Source organism: Triticum aestivum, chromosome 2A (genome assembly GCF_018294505.1).
Source record: "Triticum aestivum cultivar Chinese Spring chromosome 2A, IWGSC CS RefSeq v2.1, whole genome shotgun sequence".
Classification (NCBI taxonomy): Eukaryota; Viridiplantae; Streptophyta; class Magnoliopsida; order Poales; family Poaceae; genus Triticum; species Triticum aestivum.
The window spans coordinates 555,919,897-555,939,524 of record NC_057797.1 but is presented as its reverse complement, the minus strand read 5'-3'; the positions used below and the strand labels follow the sequence as shown (position 1 = coordinate 555,939,524).

Here is a 19,628-nt window from a genome sequence, read left to right as displayed (position 1 = left end):
ACTTTAGTCGGATCGGATTCGATGAAAAGGGTCCTTATGAAGGGTAAATAGCAATTGGCATATCACGTTGTGGTTTTTGCATAGGTAAGAAACGTTCTTGCTAGAAACCCATAGCAGCCACGTAAAACATGCAAACAACAATTAGAGGACGTCTAACTTGTTTTTGCAGGGTATGCTATGTGATGTGATATGGCCAAAAGGATGTGATGAATGATATATGTGATGTATGAGATTGATCATGTTCTTGTAATAGGAATCACGACTTGCATGTCGATGAGTATGACAACCGGCAGGAGCCATAGGAGTTGTCTTAATTTATTTATGACCTGCGTGTCAACATAAACGTCATGTAATTACTTTACTTTATTGCTAACCGTTAGCTGTAGTAGTAGAAGTAATAGTTGACGAGACAACTTCATGAAGACACAATGATAGAGATCATGATGATGGAGATCATGGTGTCATGCCGGTGACGATGATGATCATGGAGCCCCGAAGATGGAGATCAAGAGGAGCAAAGTGATGATGGCCATATCATGTCACTATTTGATTGCATGTGATGTTTATCATGTTTATACATCTTATTTGCTTAGAACGACGGTAGTAAATAAGATGATCCCTCACTAAAATTTCAAGAAGGTGTTCCCCCTAACTGTGCACCGTTGCGAAAGTTCGTCATTTCGAAGCACCACGTGATGATCGGGTGTGATAGATTCTTACGTTCGAATACAACGGGTGTTGACGAGCCTAGCATGTACAGACATGGCCTCGGAACACATGCGAAACACTTAGGTTAACTTGACGAGCCTAGCATGTACAGACATGGCCTCGGAACACAAGAGACCGAAAGGTCGAGCATGAGTCGTATAGAAGATACGATCAACATGAAGATGTTCACCGATGTTGACTAGTCCGTCTCACGTGATGATCGGACACGGCCTAGTTGACTTGGATCATGTAATCACTTAGATGACTAGAGGGATGTCTATCTGTGTGGGAGTTCATAAGATGAACTTAATTATCCTGAACATTGTCAAAAGGTCTTCGCATGTTATGTGTAGCTCGCGCTTCAGTTCTACTGTTTAGTTATGTTCCTAGAGAAAATTTAGTTGAAAGTTGATAGTAGCAATTATGCGGACTGGGTCCGTAAACTGAGGATTGTCCTCATTGCTTCATAGAAGGCTTATGTCCTTAATGCACCGCTCAGTGTGCTGAACCTCGAACGTTGTCTATGGATGTTGCGAACATCTGACATACACATTTTGATAACTACGTGATAGTTCAGTTAAACGGCTTAGAGTTGAGGCACCGAAGACGGTTTTGAAACGTCGCGAAACATATGAGATGTTTCGAGGGCTGAAATTGGGATTTCAGGCTCGTGCCCACGTCAAGAGGTATGAGACCTCCGACGATTTTCTTAGCCTGCAAACTAAGGGAGAAAAGCTCAATTGTTGAGCTCGTGCTCAGATTGTCTGAGTACAACAATCATTTGAATCGAGTGGGAGTTGATCTTCCAAATGAGAAAGTGATGTTTCTCCGAAGTCATTACCACCAAGCTGCTAGAGCTTCGTGATGAACTATAATATATCAGGGACATATATGATGATCCTTGAGATATTCGCGATGTTTGACACCACAAAAGTAGAAATCAAGAAGGAGCATCAATTGTTGATGGTTGGTGAAACCACTAGTTTCAAGAAGGGCAAGGGCACGAAGGGATACTTCATAAACGGCAATTCAGCTGCTGCTCTAGTGAAGAAACCCAAGGTTGAACCCAAACCCGAGACTAAGTGCTTCTGTAATAAGGGGAACAGCCACTAGAGCAGAATTACCCTAGATACTTGGTAGATGAGAAGGCTGGCAAGGTCGATAGAAGTATATTGGATATACATTGTGTTGATGTGTACTTTACTAGTACTCCTAGTAGCACCAGGGTATTAGATACCGGTTCGGTTGCTAAGTGTTAGTAACTCGAAATAAAAGCTACGGAATAAACGGAGACTAGCTAAAGGTGAGATGACGATATGTGTTGGAAGTATTTCCAAGGTTGATCAAATATCGTACGCTCCCTCTACCATCGAGATTGGTGTATGCGTTGAGCATAGACATGATTGGATTATGTCTATCGCAATACGGTTATTCATTTAAAGAGAATAATGGTTACTCTGTTTATTTGAATAATACCTTCAATGGTCTTACACCTGAAATGAATGGTTTATTGAATCTCGATCGTAGTGATACACATGTTCATGCCAAAAGATAGTAATGATAGTACCACCTACTTGTGGCACTGCCACTTAAGTTATATCGGTATAAAACGCATGAAGAAGCTCCATGTTGATGGATCTTTGGACTCACTCATTTTTGAAAGGATTGAGACATGCGAACCATGTTTGTTGGTAGATATGCATGAAGAAACTCTATACAGATGGATCGTTTGGACTCACTTGATTTTGGATCACTTGAGACATGCAAATCATACCACATGGGCAAGATGACTGAAAGCCTCGTTTTCAGTAAAATGGAACTAGAAAGCAACTTGTTGGAAGTAATACATTTTGATGTGTGCAGTCCAATGAGTGCTGAGGCGTGTAGTGGATATCGTTATGTTCTTACTTCACAGATGATTTGAGTAGATGTTGAGTATATTTACTTGATGAATCACGAGTCTGAATTATTGAAAGGTTCAAGTAATTTCAGGGTGAAGTTAAAAGATCATCGTGACAAGAGGATAAAATATCTATGATATGATCATAGAGATGAATATCTGAATTACGAGTTTGGCACAATGTGGAAATTGTTTCACAACTAATACAGCCTGGAACACTATAGTGTGATGGTGTGTCCGAACATCATAACTGCACCCTATTGGATATGATGCATACCATGATGTCTCTTATCGAATTACCACGATAGTTTATGGGTTTGGCATTAAAGACAACCACATTCACTTTTAAATAGGGCACCACGTAATTCCGATGAGATGGCACCGTATGAACTATGGTTTAGAGAAACCTAAGCTGTCATTTCTTAAAAGTTTGGGGTTGCAACGCTTATGTGAAAAAGTTTCAGGTTGATAAGCTCGAACCCAAAGCGGATAAATGCATCTTCATAGGACACCCAAAACAGTTGGGTATACCTCCTGTCTCAGATCCGAAAGCAATAAGGGATTGTTTCTAGAATCGGGTCCTTTCTCGAGGAAAAGTTTCTCTTGAAAGAATTGAGTGGGAGGATGGTGGAGACTTGATGAGGTTATTGAACCGTCTCTTCAACTAGTGTGTGGCAGGGCACAGGAGTTGTTCCTGTGGCACCTACACCAATTGAAGTGGAAGCTTATGATAGTGATCATGAAACTTCAGATCAAGTCACTACCAAACCTCGTGGGATGACAAGGATGCGTACTACTTCAGAGTGGTACGTAATCCTGTCTTGGAAGTCATGTTGCTAGACAACAATGAACCTACGAGCTATGGAGAAGCGATGGTGGGTCTGGATTCCAAAATGGCTCGAGGCCATATAATCCGAGAGACGATCCATATATGAAAACAAAGTGTAGACTTTGGGAGAACTACTTGATGGTCGTAAGGCTGTTAGGTACATATGGATTTTAAAAGGAAGACGGACAATGATGGTAGGTATCACCATTAAGAAAGCTCGACTTGTCGTTAAGATGTTTTCCGACAAGTTCAAGGAGTTGACTATGATGAGACTTTCTCACTCGTAGCGATGCTAAGAGTCTGTTGGAATTATATTAGCAATTACTGCATTATTTGTGAAATCTTGCAGATAGGATGCCAAAAACCATTGTTTCCTCGACGATTTTTTGAGGAAAGGTTGTATGTGATACAACCGGAAGGTTTTGTTAATCCTGAAAGATGCTAATAAGTATGCAAAGCTCCAGCAATCCTTCTAAGGACTGGAGCATCTCGGAGTTGGAATGTATGCTTTGATAAGATGATCAAAGTTTTGGGTGTATACAAAGTTTATGAGAAACTTGTATTTCCAAAGAAGTGAGTGGGAGCACTAAAGAATTTCTGATAAATATATGTTGACATATTGTTGATCAGAAATGACGTAGAATTTCTGGAAAGCATATAGGGTTATTTGGAAAGTATTTTTCAATGGAAAGCCTGGATTAAGCTACTTGAACATTGAGCATCAAGATCTATAAGGATAGATCAAAATTCTTAATGGTACTTTCAAATGAGCACATACCTTGACATGATCTTGAAGGTGTTCAAGATGGACCAGTCAAAGAAGGAGTTCTTGCCTGAGTTGTAAGGTATGAAGTTAAGACTTAAAGCTCGACCACGGCAGAAGAAAGAGGAAGGACGAAGGTTGTCCCCTATGCTTTTGTCATAGGCTCTATACAGTATGCCATGCTGAGTACCGCACCTGATGTGTGCCTTGCCACATATCTGGCAAGAGAGTACAAAGGTAATCTAAGAGTAGATCACCAGATAGCGGTCTAAATTGTCCTTAGAGGAATAAGGATATGTTTCTCGGTTATGGAGGTGATAAAGAGTTCGACGTAAAGAGTTACGTCGATGCAAGCTTAACACCTATCCGGATAGCTCTAAGTAGAGATACCGGATACGTATAATGGAGCAACAATTTAGAATAGCTCCAAGTAGAACAATTATTTGAAATGGCTCCAAATATAGCGTAGTAGCTGCATCTACAAGATGACATAGAGATTTGCGAAGTACATGCGGATCTGAAAGATTCAGACCCGTTGACTATAACATCTCTCAGAAGCATAACATGTTCGAACCCAGAACTCATCGAGTGTTAATCACATGGTAATGTGAACTAGATTATTGACTCTAGTAAACTCTTTGGGTGTTAGTCACATGGGAATGTGACCTTGAGTGTTAATCACATATCGATGTGAACTGGATTATTGACTCTAGTGCAAGTGGGAGACTGTTGGAAATATGCTCTAGAGGCAATAATAAATTAGTTATTATTATATTTCCTTGTTCATGATAATCGTTTATTATCCATGCTAGAATTGTATTGATAGGAAACTCAGATACATGTGTGGATACATAGACAACACCATGTCCCTAGTAAGCCTCTAGTTGACTAGCTCGTTGATCAATAGATGGTTACAGTTTCCTGACCATGGACATTAGATGTCATTGATAACGGGATCACATCATTAGAAGAATGATGTGATGGACAAGACCCAATCCTAAGCCTAGCACAAGATCATGTAGTTCGTATGCTAAAGCTTTTCTAATGTCAAGTATCATTTCCTTAGACCATGAGATTGTGCAACTCCCGGATACCATAGGAATACTTTGGGTGTGCCAAACGTCACAACGTAACTGGGTGACTATAAAGGTACACTACAGGTATCTCCGAAAGTGTCTGTTGGGTTGGCACGAATCGAGACTGGGATTTGTCACTCTATGTAAACAGAGAGGTATCTCTGGGCCCACTCGGTAGGACATCATCATAATGTGCACAATGTGATCAAGGAGTTGATCACGGGATGATGTGTTACAAAACGAGTAAAGAGACTTGCCGGTAACGAGATTGAACAAGGTATCGGGATACCGACGATCGAATCTCGGGCAAGCATCGTACCGCTAGACAAAGGGAATTGTATACGGGATTGATTAAGTCCTTGACATCGTGGTTCGTCCGATGAGATCATCGTGGAACATGTGGGAGCCAACATGGGTATCCAGATCCCGCTGTTGGTTATTGACCGGAGAGTCATCTCGGTCATGTCTGCATGTCTCCCGAACCCGTAGGGTCTACACACTTAAGGTTCGGTGATGCTAGGGTTATAGAGATATTAGTATGCGGTAACCCGAAAGTTGTTCGGAGTCCCGGATGAGATCCCGGACGTCACGAGGAGTTCCGGAATGGTCCGGAGGTAAAGAATTATATATAGGAAGTGCTATTTCGGCCATCGGGACAAGTTTCGGGGTCACCGGTATTGTACCGGGACCACCGGAAGGGTCCCGGGGGTCCACCGGGTGGGGCCACCTGCCCCGGGGGGCCACATGGGCTGTAGGGGGTGCGCCTTGGCCTATATGGGCCAAGGGAACCAGCCCCAAGAGGCCCATGCACCAAGAGAAGAGGGAAAGGAAGAGTCCTAAAGGGGGAAGGCACCTCCGAGGTGCCTTGGGGAGGAGGGACTCCTCCCTTGGCCGCACCCTTCCTTGGAGGAAGGGCCAAGGCTGCGCCCCCCCCCCTCTCCCTTGGCCCTATATATAGTGGGGGAAGGGAGGGCAGCAATACCTAAGCCCTGGCGCCTCCTTCTCCCTCCCATGACACATCTCCCTCCTCCCGCAGCGCTTGGCGAAGCCCTGTTGGAATCCCACTACTTCCACCACCACGCCGTCGTGCTGCTGGATCTCCATCAACCTCTCCTTCCCCCTTGCTGGATCAAGAAGGAGGAGACATCGCTGCTCCGTACGTGTGTTGAACGCGGAGGTGCCGTCCGTTTGGCGCTAGGATCATCGGTGATTTGGATCACGACGAGTACGACTCCATCAACCCCGTTCTCTTGAACGCTTCCGCGCGCGATCTACAAGGGTATGTAGATCCACTCCTCCCTCGTTGCTAGATGACTCCATAGATAGATCTTGGTGACACGTAGGAAAATTTTGAATTTATGCTACGTTACCCAACAAGAACAGCACCCAAGCACCGGTCCACCCACATATCAAAGTATCGAACGCGAATCATCCGCAACTACTACTGCTGCTGCTGCTGCTGCTATTGCTGCTACTGCTACTGCTACTGCTACTGCTACTGCTACTGCTACTACTACCACTACTACCACTACTACCACTACGACCACCACTACCACTACTACCACTACCACTACTACCACTAGCACTACCACTACTACTACTACTACTACTACTACTACTACTACTACTACTACTACTACTACTACTACTACCACTACTACCACCACCACTACTACTAGTACTACTACTACTACCACCACCACTACTACTAGTACTACTACTACTACTACTACTACTACTACTACTACTACTACTACTACTACTACTACTACTACTACTACTACTAAACAACTTAATAGTTTTCCGGTGATGCGCGCGCGCTAAATCAACTTAACCAAATCAATCTTTAAATTAACAATCAAGAGCACTGACTTCGTGTTGGAAATATGCCCTAGAGGCAATAATAAAATGGTTATTATTATATTTCCTTGTTCATGATAATTGTCTATTCTTCATGCTATAATTGTGTTATCCAGAAATCATAATACATGTGTGAATACATAGACCACAACACGTCCCTAGTGAGCCTCTAGTTGACTAGCTCGTTGATCAAAAGATAGTCATGGTTTCCTGACTATGGACATTGGATGTCATTGATAATGGGATCACATCATTAGGAGAATGATGTGATGGACAAGACCCAATCCTAAGCATAGCTTAAAGATCGTGTAGTTCATTTGCTATAGCTTTTCCAAATGTCAAGTATCATTTCCTTAGACCATGAGATTGTGCAACTCCCGAATACCGTAGGAGTGCTTTGGGTGTGCCAAACGTCACAACGTAACTGGGTAACTATAAAGGTGCACTACGGGTATCTCCGAAAGTGTCTGTTGGGTTGGCACGAATCGAGACTGGGATTTGTCACTCCGTATGACAGAGAGGTATCTCTGGGCCCACTCGGTAATGCATCATCATAATGAGCTCAATGTGACCAAGTGGTTGATCACGGGATCATGCATTACGGTACGAGTAAAGTGACTTGCCAGCAACGAGATTGAACGAGGTACTGGGATACTGACGATCGAGTCTCGGGCAAGTAATGTACCGATTGACAAAGGGAATTGTATACGAGATTGATTGAATCCTCGACATCGTGGTTCATCCAATGAGATCATCGAGGATCATGTGGGAGCCAACATGGGTATCCAGATCCCACTATTGGTTATTGATCGGAGAGTCGTCTCGGTCATGTTTGCGTGTCTCCCGAACTCGTAGGGTCTTCACACTTAAGGTTCAGTGACGCTAGGGTTGTTGAGATATTAGTATATGGTAACCTGAAAGTTGTTCAGAGTCCCGGATAAGATCCCGGACGTCACGAGGAGTTCCGGAATGGTCCGGAGGTGAAGATTTATATATAGGAAGTCAAGTTTCGGCCATCGGGAAAGTTTCGGGGGTAATCGGTATTGTACCGGGACCACCGGAAGGGTCCCGGGGGTCCACCAGGTGGGGCCACCTATCCCAGAGGGCCCCATGGGCTGAAGTGGGAGGGGAACCAGCCCCTAGTGGGCTGGTGCGCCCCCCATGCCCCCCCCCCCCTGCGCCTCCCTTGGCCGCCGCCCCCCTTGGAGATCCCATCTCCTAGGGCCGGCGCCCCCTCCCTAGGGGTCCTATATATAGTGGGGGGAGGGAGGGCAGCCGCACCCTAGCCCCTGGCGCCTCCCTCTCCCTCCCGTGACACCTCTCCCTCTCCCTAAGCTTGGCGAAGCCCTGCCGAGATCGTCGTTGCTTCCACCACCACGCCGTCGTGCTACTGGATCTCCATCAACCTCTCCTTCCCCCTTTCTGGATCAAGTTGGAGGAGACATCTTCCCAACCGTACATGTGTTGAACGCAGAGGTGCCGTCCGTTCGGCGCTAGGTCATCGGTGATTTGGATCACGACAAGTACGACTCCATCAACCCCGTTCTCTTGAACGCTTCCGCTCGCGATCTACAAGGGTATGTAGATGCACTACCCTCTCCCTCGTTGCTCGATGACTCCATAGATTGATCTTGGTGATGCGTAGAAAATTTTAAAATTCTGCTACGTTCCCCAACACTTCGTCCAACAACAATTTAACCAAGGTGCATCTACTTTGTCAATCTATCAATGGCGTCTCGCCTCTGGGATGCTCTCCACTCCTTTAGTCCCTCTTGCCTCGTCTAGCAACAATTTAACCAACCAAGTCTACAGTCTCAGCTCAACAAATAGTTTGCTGCTAACTGTTTGATGTGTACCCCTTTAATTTTGTTCATCATTTGGATAGTTCTATATTAATTGGTCTAGATTTCTTGTGTTTCAAAATCCAAGTTATGTCCTCTAAAAAACTATCTAAAAAATATGAATCTGGTTACTAGAAACATAAGAAACGAAAAAATAGAGGATTTAATTCAATCTGGAAAAAGGGCACCATATGGGATCGCTTCGCAACAGAGGCTTGCGGCAGCGGAGGAGATATTTTAGGTTTCTTTCCGGGGTTTTCTCTATTTATATGATTTTTCAGCATTGGATTCACGGCAAATGGAGTTATGAGGGGCCCACAAGCCAAGGTGGCCCTCCCTACCCCCAGGGTGCGCCCCTGACTTGTGGCCACCTTGTGGGTCTTCTGGTCCTCCCCTGGAGCTTCGAGGGTCTCTTTTGTTCCAAAAGAATTATCAAAAAGTTCTATCTCGTTTGAACCTTCATAGGTATCGATTTTCTATAGAATCAAAAACAAGAAGAAAAAAACAACTGACACTAGGCACTAGATTAATATGTTTGCCTATAAAAATAATATAAAAATACACCAAAACCATAAATAGTTGATGTAAATATAGCATGCATACTTTATAGATTATAGATATGTTGGATACATATTAGGGGTGCATCTAAAGTTGAAGTCTCATATTCATGTTGTAATTGTGCTTTACTTTGGGCTATCAAGAACACTCATAATGATTGTGTTTTTAATAGAACGTGAGTTCCAATCTTTTTGCATGTTATCTTCAAGGTCATCAATTGAATCCATATGCGGTCGTTACTAGTCTAGATGAGAAGTGGGGGCCCATGGTCTTTGGGTGCAGCCGATGGAAGATGGTCGCTTAGAATTTTTTCAACTAATTTGGTTGATGGCCTACTAATAGGATTTGTGATGCATGAAGCTTATTTTTCTTATTATTTTTCTTTTTTCATTTTCCCTTAGGCTAGCCATGTGTTGCAGTTTTTATTGAACTTTATTGTCGTCGGATGTTGAACTTTTAAATAATCAATAAAGGTTATGTGCATCGCTTGGTACAGAAGCCGAGGGGTATCCCTTCTTTTCGGTAAAGATAAGTACTCCACTCAGTTCCTACAAAATTTATTTTGTAAACTAAATTTTCTATTTAGCGTGATTTTCCATTTATTTGCTTGTATCCACTTGACATTTCCTTTGGGGCTACATGCTATTTAATACTACCACATTTCTGATATATTAAACCCACGTATCCGGCCGACGGTTTGGACAACATAATATGAGTTATATATTATAGAAGGTATACCCTTAGCAACTTCGAATATTGTTTATGTTGCATCGAATGAAATATCCATCAATGTTTAAGGCGGTGTGTATACATTGAAGCGAGTGGCTACAGAGGTTTTTGGCCAACATAAGTGACAATATAATATGTGGATTGGTCCACTTCCTCCTTCGACATAGGCATAGTATCGGTCTCATAGGACTTTACTAATGCCAATACGCCGCTCTATTTATTTATTTATTTATTTTTGTCAAACTTGTTCCTGTTGGGTGTGCTTCCCGGTCACATTCTTTTTCACTTTGCCCCTGCTCCCCATTGCTTTACATTCATGCCCTCCTCCTCTGACGCCACTGTTGTACCTCTCCAGGCACCACCCAGACATTGCCGGACGTCTGAAACCACCACCCACGCGCATGTTGGCCTTGTACTATAGAGTCGTTGATGAAGCATGAACGGCGAGACGCTAATTCGTGCATGTAGACGGCCCGGCCTTTCACGGCGATGCAAGATCAACAGTTCTTTCCCTGTGTTTCTCCTCGCAACCACCAATAACAATCTTTACCCGTGCACGAACAGTACGCGAACAAATATAATGACCCCCTCAGATCAGCACATAGACGTCGATATGATGATCAACCCTCCGTCGCTAGTAATTTTCTTGATGGGAAAATCATAGAAAATACTCACGATTGAATCGCCCAAAAACTGAACGTTTCTAAACCTTGTTCATAACTCACGAATAAAACTCCAAAACTGACGCCGAAGCCTGGCTTTATATGCCAAAGTAAACGCACGAGGTACCTACCAAACTAGCTAGATTCACGGACAAGAGTCCTAGGAAATCACGTTACGTTCCAACTTGGTTTCTTGTCACGTACAACACACGCACAAGGAAACAAAGTGGATATCCTTTTAAATAGAAAATAATAAATTATTTTTTTACATCAGTACAGACGTAAGCGCTCATACATATGCACATACAGTCACCCCTATGAACGCACATACACACACTCTATCTTTATGAGCAACTTCAAGAGACTGAGTCGGTATGTCATCTTGAAATTTACAAAGTCACCAAATCCAAAAATAATGCGAGCACCTGATGGGATACCACAATCTCTCTGATTATCCAACCACAAATTGGTTCGCAAAAATAATAAACAGTTTGACTAATTCGCATCTAGATGTTTTCTAAGGATGTCACATCTAAACTCTCACAAATACACAATAACAAGGGAAAAAACTGGGACAAAAAAATAGACCACAAACATAATAAACATCAGAAACTATGTCACATCTAAATGCGTTCTAAACAAATCCAATAATAAACAACCTAATATAACAAACTCTGTCCTGACTTGATGGATATTAGGAAGGAACCCAATCTTATTTTCCCAGGTGGTGTACGGAAGGTAGGAATTATCTGATCAGGTACTGGTTCTTGGTAGCTCTTCATGCATGCTTCATTCATACGTGTATCACCTGAATTTTTTCCATTTATTGTTTGTTTATAACCTTCAGCACCTATCACATGTATCATCCAAACAATGAGGTTCTGAAGTAACTGGCTAAACCGGTCAAACCAGGTCCACATAATATCTGTACGCGTCCATCCTTGCCACAGTTTATGCAGTTCAGGTCCACATAATATCTGTACGCGTCCATCCTTTACACAGTTTAGCCAACGTTGCACTGCATCTATATTTTCTTTGCATGTGAACTTCTCTATATTCTTGGCCATACAATAATTATTTATCCGAGTAGCTAAATTATTGCTCGTGGCTTTAATTGATTTTGGTTCATCCGGGAAACACTTAATGGCACACTCGATGCGACCATGTTTGTATCAGTCGTCCACCTAGGATTTGTCCACAGCCAGGTATCCTCCATCCCCAATTGACGATGTCCATAACGGACACCGCACTCGACAGATATTCGGTCAAATGTTATTGAACTTATTTTTGAACTTCATATTGTTTTTAAAGTAAGAAGGATGGCGAGGTACTATCCCATGAAGGATGAGTTGTTGTGGGGTGCACGGTTGGCCGTAGCTGTGCACTTCATAGGTAGGAGCAGAAGGGGGGTTGTTTTGGCAGTACGTGCATGGTTTGCTTCATGTGCGAAAAGCGCATTGCATGCACATCATTTATGAACACAATGCAAAATCGTTGGTGTATCGGTGGTACACCATTCAGAACTCTGTCATAAAGTTTTGTGTCACAATTGGCTGAGCAATGTGTCCACTGCATGCAGCAATCATGGAGATCGTAAATTTTGCTTCTTCTTGCTCAACTTGTTGATTTATTGATTCATTCACTTGACATTGCTCTACACATTGTGTAGCCTGGACGAGTTAGCAGAGGGCAGACAATTTACGCACACACATTGTTGGATGAAGCTGGGAGCATCTACAGTCAGGCGCCACAAATCGGCCTCATACGCTCGGGCAGGCCGCCCGGTCACTAGTCGGTCATGAAATTCCGACCCAGATGGGCGCCTCAAATGGGCCTCAAACTCCCGGGCTAACCTGCACCCTTCATATCCAGCCCAAGTATGAGGCGGATATGGGGAAGCCCGGGCGCATCCACCATGTTGGGCGACGTTGGTGTCCCACACAGAATCGCCCAAAAACCCACCGGTTCGAAGCTCGTCTCCTCCGTCGGACCAATGTCGCCGAATGGCGCCGCTCCACCGGGCCGCGTAGTGCCTAGCCTGGCTATTTAAGCCGACCACCGGCACAGAAACCCTACTGTCGGTGTCAAAACCGGCCGATCTCGGATAGGGGGTCCCGAACTATGCGTCTGAGGATCGAAAGTAACAGGAGACAATGGGGACACGATGTTTACCCAGGTTCGGGCCCTCTTAATGGAGGTAAAACCCTACTTCCTGCTTGATTGCTTTGATGAGTATAGGGGTTACAAGAGTTGATCTACCTCGAGATCGTAATGGCTAAATCCTAGATGTCTAGCCTATATGAAATCTGATAGCCTCTATGGACTAACCCCTCTGGTTTATATAGACACCGAAGAGGCCTAGGGTTGTACATAGTCGGTTTACAGAAGAATGAAACTATACATCCGGACGCCAATCTTGCCATCCACGCAAAGAAGAGTCCTATCCGGACACGGTGGGAGGCCTTCTACCTTATATCTTCACGGCCAGTCAGTCCGGCCCATATCACACAGCCCGGACACCCGAGGATCCTTTAATTCAAGATTCCCTCAGTAGCCCCTGAACCAGTCTTCAATGACGATGTGTTCTGCACGCAGATCGTCTTCGGCATTGCAAGGAGGGTTCCTCCTCCGAATACTTCAAAGCAATCTTCTGAATAAAAGAGCTATATCCGACTCTGTATAATAGTAACAACCCTCAACCATGAAGGCAAAATATTTAATCAAAGAGGCAAGAGCACCATAGACCCACAAACTTGCAATGGATGTGATGGTTTAGTCCACAAACTTGCAAAAGTTATCAAACCATCCTTAAACTTGCATTGCTCGGGATGATTTAGTCCAAAGCCAATCACAAGTGGACAAATGGCGCCTCGTTGGCCACGTCGTGGCAAAGCGGCTCGTCCCAGCATTTTTACAAAAAACCCCTTGACCTTTCTGGAAATCACACGCACGATATAATCTAGCTTATATTTAGACGCGTATACAATCCAGCTTATGTTTAGGAGGGGGCAGTACAATCACGCGCATGGGGTAAAATCCCCCTTTGTCCTCTTTTTTTTTTATACCCCCTTTGTCCTCTTATTTTGTCTTTTTTCTAACACTTGTTGTTTGGGCTGCATTACGGTAGCTACGTGAGGCCGGCCACAAGCCTAATCAATTGGCTCGACCAACAAACATGAATAGTTCGCAAAAAAACATATGTGAATAGTTTTGCACGTGCATGTCTTATGATTTTTTTTTAATTTTTTTGTATTTTATTCATTTGCAACTGGGAAAAGTAGAAAATTATAAATTCAAGCCCGAACACATGGGAAAAAGTAGAAAATACAAAAAAAAACCTCTAGTTACACACATATTGCCGTGCTAGCAGTTGCGCGTGGAGTGCGTCGTGTGTTGTTAGTTGCATATATAGTGATGGACATGTAACTGGCAGTTACATATGTACCCCTTGCTACATTGTTTACGTTGTTATGCACGGCGCGGTCATGGATGCGTATGCCATTCTTGCACAGGTCTGATCCTGTCATCTTCGGCGTCGACGCAAGGCCGGTGCCAAATGTTGTGCCGGGCACATCGCTATGCTCCGCGCGGTCGTCGATGTGTATGTCGTCCTTGCGATGGTGTGCACGGCGAAGGAGGGCTACGGAGCTCAAATACGTGTGCGCATGGCATGCCGTCATACGTACTCCAGGATAAACAAATCCAATGTGTCAATTCATACCGGCCGATTTCAAGTTAGACATGCCATCTCATGCCCATGCTGATTCATACTCCCCACGGCCGAGGACGGCCTCTCGCGCCTTGTTGCTCTCCAGCCGACGGCTGGCCATCTTTGAGATCACCAACATGCGGGTGTTGGACACCCTCGTGTTCCCGCTGTTTCACGCCCGGCTGTGTGATCGTGACTTCAAGGCGCAAGACAAGGTCACGGAGAGCATCCGGCCATCCCTTCTATGACCCGCCGGCACGTACACAAGCTCGGCCTCCGTCAGATGCTCTTTGTCCTCTCCGCCGATTCTGCGATCCGCCTAAGCGACCACCACGCACGCCCATACGTCCGCTTCAACTGTGCTCCCCGCGCTACTGCTCCTGTGTCGGAGAACATCATTTACGTGCAGCAGGGGCCAGGCGACGACGGCCGTTAATTGGCCCGTGATCGATCCCATCCAGATGAGCGCTACATACAAATACAGGTATGGGCCTACGGAGAAAGGAAATGAATATATAGTTTTTTAGATTTATTTTGGAGATGCGGGAGACAAAAAACGGTGCAGATGTTGGATGTTATGCCAATGGTTGCAGCACACATATGGGTGTCAAGAAAAAGACAAAGCAAGAGGAGAAGATTAGGCGGACAAAGGGGTTCTACCGCGCGCACCCAAACATAAGCTGGACTATACACAACACGTGATTTCTTGAAAGTTCAAGGGTATTTTGTAAAAAAAATGCCAGGGCGAACGGTTGTGCCACCACACGGCCAGCGTGGCACCATTTGTTCGTTTAGGATTGGGTTTGGACTAAATCTTCACCTACATTACAAGTTTAAGGATGACTTGATCACCTTTCGCAAGTTTGTGGACTAAACCATCACTTTCATTGCAAGTTTCTGGGTCTCTAGTGCTCCCGCCTCTTAGTCAAAACTAGATTATACCCCGCGCGTTGCTGCGGGAATTCTTAGTCTATAAACATGATGATAGATAATTTGAACAACTCTTTGCATAGTGTATCTACGTACTTATGATATATATTTTTGCAATGGACACAATACTTGGTATAAATATAAATACTGCAAAATGTGAATTATGCGATCATTTCTTTACTAAATATAGGACATAAGCAATCTTGTGTGACTCATATTTATATTAATGTATATCAGCACGCTAAAGGAGTTTCTGAAATGGGCACAATATGAACGGTCATATACAAATGCCTTTTTGAGATAGTTGTAGTAATTATTGTAGTAAATCAATCTTCGTATCTGCATGCTTGCGATCTACACAAAGAATGCTAACTATAAAAAAAAGGATTGGCCATTATAGTTGCTTACAATACGTGCCAGTGAAGTGGTGGAGCTCTAGTATCAACAAAAAGAACAAATTCCGTTCTCTCTCATTTTTGCCAAGTGAGTACCAATTTCTTTGTCTCAAAGCATTTGTCTGAAAAGAGCATGAGTACTTGTCATAAGAACTGAGGTCCAAATTATCGCATTGAAGTCAGAATTTGTTTGCAACACAAAGTAACTATGCATGAAAACTTGGTCAACTACATTCCTCGGCGCCCATGATGCACCCAAGCAGTGCATAATGCATCAGGTCCTTCTGTGTTGTCTTTCTAGGCAAGTTGATCCTTAGCTGCAGTCAACAAATTCCCAGCATCAGATGAGTCAAGAGCACTCAAAACAGCTATACGTTAATAACCCAATACATGTTAAATATTTGTATAATTATAACTAGGCCATAATGAGAAATTTACCTTTAATCGTTGACACACCAGTAGCTAGCTGCTTGGTTCGGTGCACAAAATGGCCAACAATTTATTTGTACCAAGTAAAATAACAATATCAGAATAGCTTCGATTGAAATGGAAACATGATGATCCAGCTTAACGATGAATATACCTCTGATGTTGTGTGTGTGACGAATCGGAGCGGCACTTGGTATAAATATAATATCCCCCGATGGATAACAGCGGCAGTCTAGTTGAAACAATTTAAGAAGAATCCACTCAGCTGATGCATCCACCAGATAAATCCACAGAAAGAAATGAATAGGAAGAAAAGAAAGTTGTGGATAAGATGCTCGTAGCTGTCACCATGTCACGGCAAACACGTGTGTTGGAGCAGATTGACCTTGGCGTGGGATTCCCAACTGCATGCAGGAGCAGATCGAATGCAGATTTTGTGAGCTTATGCACCCGGGCCTCACTATCCTAACACTCCAATGTTGCTTTGAGATCTGTGCTATACAACTACCTTATTACATGGAATTTTCTCTTTTTTGTTCCTCTCATATAAAACATGTCTTGAACTTCAAACTTTGCAGTATAACATAACTTTGTAACTAGAATGTGAGATAAAACTTTCAGATTTTTTTGTTCGACATAAATATGAAAAATAAGATTTTTTAATCAAATAAATCTCATTTTGTATATTTATGTTGGACCAAAAAATCTGTAAGTTTTATCCCACATTCTACATAGAAAGCTTTGTTGTGCTGCAAAGTTGAAGTACAAAATACATGTTCTATATGAGAGAAACAAAAAAGAGAAAATTATTTGCACGAATCGTGATGCAGGAATGAGTGGTTGGATAAGGAGTACCCGGGTGCATAGGCTCTAAAACATGTTTTCGGGAGCAGATCGGCCTCGAACGCTAGGAGATGAGGCGACGACGAGCAGCCCCTCGTCCTCGCCATCTACCTCTGGCTCGGGCGGAGATATCCTCGCGGAGTTCTCCAACAGCGTGCAGGAGCGGATTAGCCTCAATCTTGGTGGAGATGAGGCGACGGTGAGCAGGGCCCCGTCCTCGCCATCTGGTCGTCTACCTACCTACGGATCGGGAAAGAAGGCCTCATCATGGTGGGGGTAGGAGGGTACTGGAGTTCTCTAGCTCGTGCAATCCTCCTCCTCCAGCTCACGCAGGGGTTGGATCGGGAGAAGAGGCGATGGGGGGAAGTGGGACGAAGGCCTCCTGCGTGACTTGTGCAGGGGCTGGACAGAGAAGAGGGGATGGATCAGGGTATCATGAGGGAGGGTGGGAGGGGCGAGGCAGGAGGCGGCGGTGCTTTGCTTCGTGCAGGAACCAATGCGCATCTATTTATGATCGATGAATGGAAGACGAAAAGGAACAATCGTGTACTGTATGGGAGATAAAACAGTCAAATGACACAGTTCGTTGTAAAAGAAAAGGAAAGGGTTGCCTTTAACTCGGCGGAGAAGATGAATAGTACTCCAATGCGTGGGAAAAAAATTATATGAGACCAGGTCTCACGGTTAGCAGGTGAGACCCGTCCTGATGGATGACACGTGGCATTCATAAATCACAAAGCATCTTATCTCTCTCCCCCCTGATTTTAAGTGGGGGGTGGAGGATGCTTTGTGATTTGTGAATGCCACGTGTCATCCATCAAGATGGGTCTCGCATGAGACCTGGTCTCATAGAATTCTTTTCCCAATGCGTATGGGAGAGAAGATGAATAGTAGAATATAGAGATTAAATTAATGGTTGGGGCAGTTAATTGGCCAGGAATGGATTCGTACAACCCATGCGTTGTGGGGGAAGGTAGCGACTCTCCACCTTGTGGAGGCGGCAGCAAAGGAATGATTTGGCATGAACCTTAAACGAAAAACATTAGATGGGCTGACGTGGCTGCATGGCTGATGTGGATAGCTTGCATGTGGAGATAAATATGATAGTGGGGATGAATCTCTTAGGTATATAGGATAAGGTTTGTCAACTGACAACTTTTTTGGGCGAAACACCAAGTCTGGCCTCTTTATCACTTTGAACCGGTTTTCGACCTCCCGCTACGTGTTTCGAGGAGCGACCTCTATTGACACGTCTTGTCAAAGTAGAGATCGTGTCCATTTATTGCGGGATCCCCATCAATACGGGTTTGGGTAATCCAACTGTGCTATTCGCACAAACCCTTGAGAACAGGCCAGTTTTAAGGCTTAAGGAGAGCGCTTGATATTCACTGCCTATATAAATGGATAAAGATCCCACTTTTCACCCCATACCTTCTTCCTTCCTCTACCTTCCCATTCTCGAGCTCCAGCGCCCAAGCTCGATCTTCCCCATCGCCACCAACCTCTCCAGCCATGTCCGGATCTGGCTCACAGGGCAAGTGGGTGCCTCCGTCACGGAGAAGGACGCCAAGGAGCTCCGAGATGCGGGGTACCTGACTACAGACGTCGCGCGCAGGCTCCCTGCCAAAAAGCAAGTCATCCCCACTTCAAAGCCCAGCGAAAGAGTGGTGTTTATCCCTCACTTCCTCTGCGGACTAGGGTTTCCCCTCCACCCCTATGTCCACGGCCTCATGTTCTATTACGGGCTAGATTTCCATGATCTAGCCCCAAATTCCTTCCTCCACATCTCGGCGTTTATCGTCATGTGCGAGGCGCTTCTCCGCATACCCCCATACTTCGGCCTATGGCTCAAGGTCTTCAACGTGAAGCCGAAGGTGGTTGACGGGCAGCACGCGGACTATAGCGGTGCCATGGTGAGCAAGCTCCCCAACACCACTTGACCCAAAGGAGCCTTCGTGGAGACCGTCAAGGTATGGCAGCAGGAGTGGTTCTACATCATCGAACCCCGTGGCGCCGGATGGGCGGCCACTCCTGAGTTCAGATCCGGGCCCCCTATGCGGCTCGCATCGTGGACCAACAAGGGTCTGGACTGGGGGTCGTCCGACGAAGTGATGATGCTGCAAAAGCGCATCAAGAATATGATATGCGAGAACACCAGTCTCACTGACGTGATCCAGGTGATGCTTTTCCGCCAGACCCTCCCCTGCCAGCGCCGGCCTCTCCACATGTGGGAGTTCAATCCGGAAGGGTCACGGACCCTGCAGCGATTCTTCAGCACAATGGACGAAGAGATCTGGAAGCTGCTCTTCAAGGCCAAGGCGTGGCCGAAGAAGATCGACGACATCGGCCTCGACAGCGCGAATTCGGCCACTCTGGTAAGTATTTTGTTTCCGAAC

The 19,628-nt window shown here is 44.6% G+C and overlaps 1 long non-coding RNA gene across 1 annotated transcript; it reads right to left on the bottom strand.

The window, feature by feature from the left end:
• Positions 1-16,063: 16,063 nt before the first annotated feature.
• Positions 16,064-16,813, bottom strand: LOC123185553 (uncharacterized). The gene is made up of 4 exons (XR_006493433.1): positions 16,738-16,813; positions 16,544-16,621; positions 16,399-16,426; positions 16,064-16,277 (listed from the first exon to the last, which is right to left on the bottom strand). It is a non-coding gene; the product is annotated as an uncharacterized lncRNA (long non-coding RNA).
• Between the last annotated feature and the right edge of the window lie 2,815 nt (positions 16,814-19,628).